Raw genomic sequence first — 11,314 nt, forward strand, 5'->3', positions numbered from 1 at the left:
GCTACACATATGTTTTTCATATGCAGACGGTAAACCAATTGAAAATGTTTAAAAGAAGTAATATTTACCACCATAGCCAAGAGAAACATTTAAGAGAGGGCGTCATAAAGAGAGTGTTTATTTTCTTTAAGAGAAATCGAAATTTTATGGTAAAGAAGATTATGTGCAATAAATATGCAACGCTCTTATTTGCGTTGCTTGCTTTGTAATAACACTCTGAGCTAAATTGTTATGCGAGAATTCACACAAATCTTTTCTATATTAGAAATAACTCTTTATAGCGCGAAGTTACTAAGAGTGTTGGAGAAGAGCGCGCTATGTGATATGATATTGAAATAAAAATCTGCAAAAGAGATTATAAGAGTTATTCGTTTTTCTTTTTTTTTTTTCCTTTTGAGATTTTGTATGTGTATACGAGCGAGTAAATAAGTAGCAGCACAGAGGCAGCCTATGCCAACTTAGGCATACAAGAAAGCACATGGCAGTTAAATCAATGGATTTGTGAGCAAAACATAATGGCTTGGGAGTTTAGATGAAACCAGAAATCAGAAGAACGAAGCATAAAAACAAAATAAAAGAAAGAATCAAACAAAAGGAAAAAATATAAAATTCATGTTAGACCGACCTCAAGAGTATTTGGTCATGGAATGAGCGCTCATTACGTTTTCAACTGTGGTGGCGTGCGTACTAATAAAACAGAAAGTTGTTGTGTGTGTTTTCCAACGTTAAACGCGTTATCGTCGTAAGATATATTTCTTGTGTTTATTTTTCTTTCAATTCATTGTTTTTTAAATCATTTCGTGCGCCCTTCTTCTACGTTTTGCATAATACATTATCTCTCCACATGCGTGTATGTGTGTGTGTGTGTGTGTGTGCGTTGTATGTGTACGTGTATGTTTAACTAACTGTATGTCCATTTAAATATGAATTTATACACATAAATATATATATACATATATACAACAACATATATATATATATATATATATATATATATATATTTACGTGAGCCAGTGCCAGTTTGTTGTCTGTCATTAACTTTATGCAACATAAACAACAGCAAACTAAAATATTAGGGAAAAAAATTTCCCTTTTTTATGTAAATAATTGGAAATTGAATGCTGAAGCATAAGGTTTTTCCTGAAATAAAAGAGTTTTTTAACTTCGTTTGTGTAACAAACTGGCGAAAAAAAATTCAAAAGTTATATAAAAACATTAGTGAAAAAAAAAAAGAAAAAAAAAAAACTTCCACCATTGAGTTGGAGTGTTAAGTGTTCAAAATAAAAATTATTATTAATGTTATTTATTTATTTATTTATTTTATTTTACTTTTTTTGTTTGGAAATAAATTAAAAGCCAGTAAAAATTTCAACCAAGTGGAAAAAAAAAATTCCATAAACAAAAAGAAAATTAACTAAAAAAAAAAAAAGTTCGGAGAAGAAAAAAAAAAAAAAATTTTAAAGTTAAAAGACAAAAAAACTCAGATTACAGCAGCGAAGGATAGCTTAAGTGCTTTTCAGTTAACAAAGGATTTATATTCATTTCATTTATTGTTACATATTTTTGGGGGAATATTGTGCAAAATGCTTAAAAGATCTGGATAACAATTGTATTAAAAAGTAAGTTAACAATAAAACAAAAACAGCAACAAAATTAGAAAAACTATAACACACCTACAACAAATAATCCTATTGACACTGGAAAATCCTGTCAGAATTTCAATGTTCTAGTTTATTTCTATTTTTTTATTTTATGTATATTGTTTGTGTTTTCACATACATGCTGCATACTTGACTACGTTTATACAGTGAGTGGACGAAAAAATATTTAGCCTTTAGACGGTAGACAAAATTTAATCAATCCTTCCGTGCGTTGCACTAAAGCTAACGAATCGTCTCTCTCTCTCTCTCTCTCTCTCTCTCTCTCTCTCTCTCTCTGTCTGTCTTTCTCAATACTATATATATGTAAGCTTAATATTTTTTTTTATCTAACCTAATCTATACGCGGCAGTTTCTATATAAATGCATATAGAACCAAATCCATTGCTATACATTTTTAAATGTCTGTCTGCCTCTGTGTTTATAAGCATGTGTGCATATATTCATATATATATATATATATATATATATATATTCGCGTGCGTGTGTGTGTGTGTGCAACTTTGATTTTGTTGATATTTTTTGAAAACATATCGCATGCATGCATTTGTAGAAAAACGAATTGTATCAATATGTAATAATAAAAGTTGGTTTGTACATTATATTCATATATGCTTGTAAACGTGTGCATTCGTTTGATTGTGCGCGCATATCTGTGTTTTGCTACCAGGAACAGTTTATAGTAACAAAAGACAATAAAATTCATCTATGCGTACGGTGCACATGTGCTTTATACTCGTGCTCGCACACACTTTCACTCCTTTCCATCTTCTACCGTGCACGGCTATGCTCATATGGTACAAACCGTGTTATGTACTGCTTGTGATCATACAAGTTTTGAGTGTGAATAAAAATTTTACACATGCAACAATTTATCCCCAAAAAAAAAAAAAAAAAAATTGAAACTAAATGGAAACAAAAATTTCGTTGCATCTCTTTTGTACGATTGTCACTGGCGAGTACTATAATACAGAGTCATGGTAAACTTATTTGTTGTTGTTGTTATACTGCTTTTTGTCGCACCTTAATAACGTATACAGACATATAAATTGTAATATACAATACATTTACATTAACATATATATACAGCTTTGCACACACATATAAATGAAGCGTAAATGTGTAACAATCGTTGTACGTACATTGAACGTAAAATTTAGACACATATTTATGCGGATATACGTATATATTAAAATTTGTATGTGTTTATCTGCGTCTACATTACATCTGCATATAAATTTATAGATATATATATATATACATCTATATATACATTCTGTGTAAAAAATATGCGGAATACTTATTTTTTTTTTATTTAAAATTTATTTTATGTCTATCAAAATTAGACTCCCTTCCACAGCCACTACTTGGAGTCTGTCTTCCAGACATTTTCAGTTTGGTTTACATGCTTCTTTGAAACCAGAAATTCCGGGTACAATGCTCATTGAGTGTGCACACAAGTCACTCACCAACATATGTAATTCACTTGACTTTAAAATGCTTTTAAAATGCATAATATTTCTAAAATATGAGGAATTATACATACATTATATAATATAATGTTTTCGTTTAGAGAGCAGACTGTCTGACTCGTTAACCTCAACTTACTTACGATGGAACCGTTTATGTACAAGTACGAAAAATTGTTAGTGCAAGTTTTCATATTTCGTTGCCCTTTTTTTTTTTTTTTCTTTGTTTTTTTTTTTGTTTTTGCTAACCATAACAATTAAATTCTTAAGATAAGTGTTTCGCGAAAAATTTTCTAAAAAAATTGAATTTAAAATTTACTGAAAATCATATTTGATACAAGCAGAACCTCTAATACTTACGAGCTATGAGATAGTAATCACAACTCCCCATAAGTCCATGAAATAAATCCCGATAAGCCATAATAATTTTAAATACAACTCGAACAATGTCGAATCAATTTTTCCAAATACGACAAGCATAAGCAACCGTACAGTAACCTTGATTACACTATTGCTTAATCTTTTCAAACGAATGGAAGAAGTTGCCCAAAACAAAAAAAAAGGTAGAGAGCTAGCAAATATTTCAATGTTGTTCCCTAACAAGAGACACAAAGGCGCACAAATGTTCCAACCACTTTATATTCTATTACTTAAGAATTAGAAGATCGTATACGACGGCCTAGCGAAGTGAATAGGCCATGAGCTTCTTGAGCTGTTCATCACAATTTATTTCACAATTTGGTGGTGGGGGGCTGTTGGTAAAGCTGTAAAGCTTACCAAGGCAGGACACACACGTTCAAGTTTGCAGCCATTCCCTATTTCTCTCTTTCCTCTGTTCTGTTTAGTTATCACTGCCCGGGCAAGATCTCTTGAGCGATTAGTCATATTGAAAAAAAAAAAAAAAAGTAGATCAATACTGTACTCAATTAGTCTCCTCGTACCTGAAAAATAGGATCGAACTTATCTGCTTTAGAACATTTTCATTCAATTTCTTTCATTAAACATTAAATTATCGGTTTTGATGATTATTATTATTATTTCCTTTTACAATTTTTCAGTAATTATATTAGTAATTGCTTTTAATTACATATTTTACAATTAATTGGTTCGCTGCCTAGTTGGTTGGCTTTTCTCTCACAAACAATTGAAGAATTGAGTTTTTGATTTCTTGTTTGCTCGCATAATGACTAAGGTTTGCCAGCACACAACATAATTTCTATCTGCATTTTTTATGCGAGGAATATGTAGAACATGGCTTTAGCTAACTGAATGAATGAAATTAACATTTTGAAGTCGCTTAGTATTCGTGAACGCTACACCTCTTATGGATGTACACAACGCGCAGATCGACTTGAGATAGATCCATCTTTTTCTTTTAACTTTCTGTCTGCCCGTCCGTCCGTCCGTCCGTCCGTCCGTCTTGTTTTCAAACTTATATTCAAGCTATAAACTAGAATTGTTGAGAGAGATATTTTGATAAAATTTATTTGCTTTCTTCAAGTTTTTTGGCAGAAGAACCAGTTTCCATATGAGGTCTCATTTTGAAAAGTCGTTATATGAATAAATTGTATTAAGCGAACTAATGTAGGGCAATTCATGATGCCTCATAACCCATGATAATGCTTTTGCTTATGTATTCGTTTGTTATGTTTTGTTTTCATTATATTTCGAAGCATACTTTATTGTGCTACAACAGGTTACTGTTATTTTGGCAACACGGAATAACGTTTTTGGTTCAAAGATCAAATATTAAAATGTCCAGAGAAGCGTTACAATAGAAAGCAAAGCGTTAATTAAGGAGTAGGTATTGAAGATTGGAATAGTTTGCAAGTTGCAGGCGAATCGATTTAACTGATTTTTAATCCTATTCAAGTGGAGCCAATGCGAAAGCCAATTTAAAAAGTGCAGTTTAATTCCGTAAACAAATCTTTGAGAGTTTCGTTGCCATATAAATACAAAATATTCACCAGTGTATACAAAGTTTTCATTCGACAAGGGAAAATATTTATGGCAGATCGTACGTCAATATATTCTATATACTGTATGGTATACTCGTTCGATTATCGTGAGCGCGTTTAGTGAGAGATTGCGCTTGCTTTGTTGATCAAACTTTAAGATGCGCCTCATAAATGTTTGTGTTTATTTGAACCTAGATATCCCTTGTAGATTGTAAGTTACATCTTTCGGGCTCAGTTTCTACGACCACAAGAGCTGCCCAATGCCAGAACACTATTAAATTCATTGACTCACAAGCTAAGTACCAATCAATCTTCAAGTCATATTTCAGCGTTATTTTGCATTAACAATAACCGGCGGTAAGTTATACGTTGAACCATGTAAAGTGTAAAAAATGCCTTCATTTAACAGGTTTAAATTAACTTTTGCCAATTATTTGTTAATGATTACTGCTGGACAACTATGTACAACAGTAGCAACGAGCCACATTGCCACAAACACTCGTGTAAGAATTTTTGCCGTTTTATTCAGAATTCGAAGTCGAATTCCAACTTTCGCTATGTATATAAACCCTAACGAAGACTTTGGCTCATTCTTAGTCCTTTTCTCATATTAAACAAATGAATAATAAATCTTAGGTGAGAATCTTTTTTAGTACGGATATTTTTAAAAAGTTCAAAGTTAATACAGAAAACAAAATCTATATGGATATGAAAGTGGAAGATAGTCTAAAACATACTCATCTCAATAATGGTAATAATAATAATTGATTGGTTAATTCCACTAAACTAAAATTAAAGGAATTAATTTATATGTACATATATATAAAAACGATATGTACTTTTACATATTGCAAAGCTTCTTTATTCCTTTACATTCTTGTACAGATCTTTAACATTAAAAATTTATAAAAAATATAAAAATTTCTGTTATGTTAATTAAGCATCTTAGGAACATCGCTATTACATTATAATTCGTTTAATACGAAATGTAAATTTATTTTAATGCTTTTCATTTCAATAATCAAGCTCAAATTTCGCTATCTACGGAAAGCGGAAACAGCAATATATATATACATATACATGCGCCACATACTGATATGTATGCTTGCTTACAAGTAAGTCTCGGCAAAAGGGTTGAGCATGATGTTAAACCATCGTAAATGTATAACCACATGTGTCATATGCAACTAGACTTGCGAATAATGAGATTCCAATGTTCTCCAGTTTGTTAGAGATTGAAGTGTTATCACATGCACACATACAAAACTATGAGAAGAAAACATAGATGTTCATAGAAAATCAAAATCCCGATTTTTCCTTTTTTTAGTTCCCCGTGCATTTACATGCACACTATTACTGTACACGTATACAGATATATGCGAATACTGTTGTATACTACATAATGAATCAACACTTGACTGAGGTTCAGGGTTTTATGTCTTTTTCTTTTTCTCATTCCTATTATAGCTGTTCATTGACGCTGCTGACATTTTAAGTTTGACATTGTATTAATGTTGTACCGTATGTGCTATACTGTGAGTATAATGTAAAGAGCTGTCAGACAAAATGCTTTAAATTTTCAACATCATACATTTATACATGCAAACATACGCATGCATATATATATATATGCACGTATACATGCACAGATAGAAACATAGCTATGTATGCATACATTTCAAGTGTGCAAACGTGTCGTCTGCGTCTTGTAAAAGTCAAAAATGTGATGAAAACAAAACGCTTACATTTAAATGTGTCGCATTTTAGTTCTCTTCTCATCTTATTTTTCATAAATTTTCATGAAATTCTTTATAGCCAAACAGACAAAGCATACCAATAATAAATTTACAAAAAAAAAAAAATAAATAAATAAATAAATAAAAACTAGCAGAACACAGAAACAATCCATATTCGCTTAAGAATTAATTTTGAATACTCGCTGTCGATATAGTGCGTTACCATATTTACCGTATTCACCTTAAGGGTTGCGTACGGCAAAGGCAACCTTTAAGGAGAGACATTTACTATAGAATAACATTCAAGTAATCTTGCGACTAATACTTACCTGTATTTCATCTTCGAGTACTACAAGGTCCGGTTATTAAAAATGTGATGAGAATATATACAACTTTTTTAAGTTAAAATCCACAATAATTCTTAAGTATATTTGCATTATATATATCGAAGCCATAAGCACATGATTCCCATTTGCAGTATCAACTCAAAAATATACATGCCTTAATGCCACCATCACCGAAGGATGAGAGGTATTTTCCCGTTTGAAACGTCCAGGGAAAACCTTCAGAGGCCCTACTAACACTGCGCATATATGCTTGATAAGCATTAAAATTCTGGATCACTTTAAGCATGCGCGACTGTCCTCTTGTATAATGCCTGTTAAAAAATGCGGGTTATAAAACTGAAGCTGAGCCAAATTAGTGTAAAGGCACGCCTACAGTACCAACCCGAAACTGAGAACGGGTCTGCTTTTGAAAAGTAATAGAAAATTGGTCCTATACTCATTACTCACAACATTGCTTACAGCAGATAAATATATAAAAATTTAAATGTGTATTCTATGGGTAATGTGGTAACTAGATGTACAAAATGGTAAAAATTAACCAAGGCGATCCAATGTTATAGTGTATCAAAATTGAAATTTTTTCGATACCTTTATAAGGCGCAGAAACATGCTTCGTAAACCCTTGGGCAGTTTTAAATTTCGAATGGGCTTAAGCCTGTCCGTCAGTCTAATTTCTATGTCAATGTCTATGGCATAGTATTCTCCTGTTCGCATAAAAAGGAAAATATCGCCCACGACCTAATATGATTTTGTCATCTTTTTTTTTTGTTTTATAATTTTCAGGATATGATTTGTTGAAGTATTCCTAACCTACCTCTAATAAATACATATATACGTATATACATTTTTTTTTGTCCTTTTGAAATTGAAAAAAAAAAAAATTTCGCTTTTGTTAAATTTGCTTGGCAAAGGGTTATTATCCTTAAATTTCGAAATCAATTTATTGTCAAATCTGTTGGATGATGGATAAAAGATCATCGTTGAACAATGAAATTGAAAAGCGTCGAAATGTTATTATTGATCTATTATTGAGTTTAATGATTTGACAATATATAGGTTACATCGTAGCACTCGTTGTTTCGCTCAATTTAAATTATTTTGCATAATAAGTGCGGATGCACGAAAGCTTTTAAAAATATTTTCGCAATTCAAAGTCTTCACTATCAGCCTTTTGCAGTTCGTTGCGTCATTTCATTACATTTCGTTTGATTTTATTGTATCGATATGTCTTCAGACATTGACAAACTTGGCGACAAGGACAACACACTTGTAATAACATTAAAAGGATATTGTAAAACATTTTCATAAAGATCTATAGCTGTCGTGTTGTGTATATATATATATATATATCTATGTATGCATGTATGTATATATGTATGTATATACATACATACATATATGTTTGTATATTTAAATGCTAGTGAATTGTGAACAGCTCTTTTGGCTCAGCCAGTTTGTGCGGGTGAGAAAATTGTCAATTGTGTTCAGGCTGTGTGTATGTTAGTATGTGTTTATATATATATATATATATATATATATACTTGTTTGTTTGTGTTTATGTATTTTTATGTGTGTGCGACAAACCGTATAATAACAATCAACGAGCTTTTCAAATGATTATAACGACAACGGCAACAACGATATCTACTATACTGGAGGCTAAATATTGTTGTTAATGTTAGTCTTGTCATATATGTATATACATGTATGTATTTATACACATATAATGTCGTTTGTTGCTAAATTCAATATACACAAAAGCATGCTTGTGTATGATTTATATGTGATGTCATGCTAAACAGGAAATAAGGAAAAGGGAAAATTTGCATTTGTATAAAAATAAATATACATTGAATGTTGTTGCTGTATTTTGATCAACTATATAATGCCTTCGGGATATAAGACTAGTTATGGAAATAAAAGAAAAAGATGAGAAGGAGGAAGAGAAGAAGCAATAGAAGAAGAAGCTATATGAAGGAGCAAAAAGTGAACAGACCACAAAACCCTATCAACCAAAAATAAACAGTCAGTCAGGCAGTCAGGCAGTCAGCCAGTTAGCCAGTGAAACAACTATCAAGGCACACAATGTTAGTTATACTGGATACCATACGATTTATAACTAAGCCATGTACACAAATAGTGTTTGCTTCGCTTCCCCATTCAGTCAGTAGTCTCTATTTCTTTTTCTCAATATGTTTGCATAAGTGTTTGTATGTTTATGTTTATTTAAGAAAAGTCTTATTTACTTAGAAGCCCTCTAATAGACAAATGTCACATGAAACGGGTTATAGCTTCGATTGGGTGGGTGTTGGGTTTTAAGTTGCTATTGAATGGGGAGGCTTTTTGGACTCTAACGCTTATGCTTATCTTAGGGCTCACAATGAGTCACCATATTTGCTATACGTGCATGTATTTGCCTTCATGTAGAATATGCCGATATTTTCTCATAAAAGTCACCCTTACCTCTGCGCTTTCTCTTTTCTTATTTAATACCTTCACTTGTATATGCATGAGACAATTGCGTTTAGTCTGTTGCGGTTTGTATGAGAAATTTTACAAGTTGACACGAATAGTAAGTGCGGTTAGAGTTTTACTGTTTTCTTGGCTTTTTATCGTACGGTAGTTTTTTTACTTTCCTATCTGCAAACGCATTCGCAATTGTCGATAAAGTATTCAGCTCTTATCAGGCAAACAACAAAAAGCATTAAAAATGCTTTAGTTTATAAAAAGATCAATCATAAATTTATCATTGGAAAATTCCGATTATTCGGAGATGAAAAAACCCAAGCAGTGTATGGCTTTCAATTCCTTTAACACGTTGGCGTTGACTTTAAAATCAGTGAGTGCTTCCAAAAATACACTTCTTTTTTGTTTTTTTTTTTTTTTTTGTTTTATAATAGTAAGGATATAGCATCACTTTAGAGGTCGTGTGCATCGACAAGCACCCGCAAAGGACGTCTATTTACGTCAACGCGTTAAACGCCTTTCAAGTCTAAGTTTAATTTGCGTACGAACGTGATATCAAGAATATTTCCAAAGAACAGAATATTTGACGACTTGACAATGTTAAGCTTGAATTATCTTGTCAGTGCGCAAATGCTTATGTTAGGTCCTAGCTCTAGGTTCTTTTAATTTCTGATACCGGTTTGCTCGAGGAAATTGTTTGACTTCAATCGCACATCGCACGCGCATTTTTTTCCAAACAGTTTTCTATCATGTATATGCGAGAATTGGCTCCATCTCTGTCTCTGAACGATCGTTTACCAATTTTCAGAACGAAAACTTTTGAATCTCTGTTCTCGCTGTTCCTTGTCCAAACAGCAAAACTCATTGGTTTTTCTTTGCATGTAAGCAGATCGGACAATGATGCCTCAGCTCTCGTTATAAAAATTCGCGTTGCAGCCTTGCAGAGTTTTTACAATAGCTTCCGGTGTCAGGTCTCAAAATACTTTACGTTTGCCCTACAACGATTCATGTCACAATATTTCTTATGCTAACACGTTGTCATGAGCAGAGACTGAACAATTTTCACAATAATTAAAATGGAGTTTAGTGAACGCAAAATTTCTCATATTCGCAATCGATTGATTACCTGAAGAATATTCGAGACGCGCTATCTACCTATCTACCTATTCTTTATATTCAGCTCAATACTTTTTAGGTTACGTAATGTAAATAGATATATACAAATACATATATGTAAATATATATATATATATATATATATATATATGTTTGCATGTGTATGTTTGTTATGAACGGCGTCGGTTGTCTTTTTATTTGATTGGAAAACTCTAAAAATAAAAACAGCAACAACTATAAATTTTAATAAAATCTTGGAAAAAAAAAAAAAAAGAAGCAAAATCTTAATAAAATATGTAAACAATCGAGAGCAGAAGACAGTTGACAGCTCTACTGCCTATCGTACAGCAATGCATATGTACATGTATAGATAAATATAGAATGAATGCTTCCTTTCGCTTTCCCTCATTTAAGTCTAACAATGACATTTTATGACGTGTCAAAGGATTTTTTTACCACCTTCTTATTCAAATTTCTTCGTTTTTTTTTATTTCATTTTTTGTTTTCTTCTTTTGTGAACTTGTTAAAGTTTAAAAAGCTTTGATTTGAAAAAATGAAAACGTA

General features: G+C 31.7%; 1 protein-coding gene across 3 annotated transcripts in view; it reads left to right on the forward strand.

Moving 5' to 3' along the window:
* Positions 1 to 1,422: 1,422 nt before the first annotated feature.
* The window catches only part of LOC119632652 (irregular chiasm C-roughest protein), a 27,526-nt gene continuing 17,634 nt past the window's right edge, over positions 1,423 to 11,314 (forward strand). For all 3 annotated transcript variants that reach the window (XM_038025687.1, XM_038025670.1, XM_038025695.1), the window contains exon 1: positions 1,423 to 1,619. The gene's annotated coding sequence lies outside the window, so the exon portion shown is untranslated. The remainder of the gene's footprint in view (positions 1,620 to 11,314) is intronic.

Source organism: Glossina fuscipes, unplaced genomic scaffold, assembly GCF_014805625.2.
Source record: "Glossina fuscipes isolate IAEA_lab_2018 unplaced genomic scaffold, Yale_Gfus_2 0, whole genome shotgun sequence".
Classification (NCBI taxonomy): Eukaryota; Metazoa; Arthropoda; class Insecta; order Diptera; family Glossinidae; genus Glossina; species Glossina fuscipes.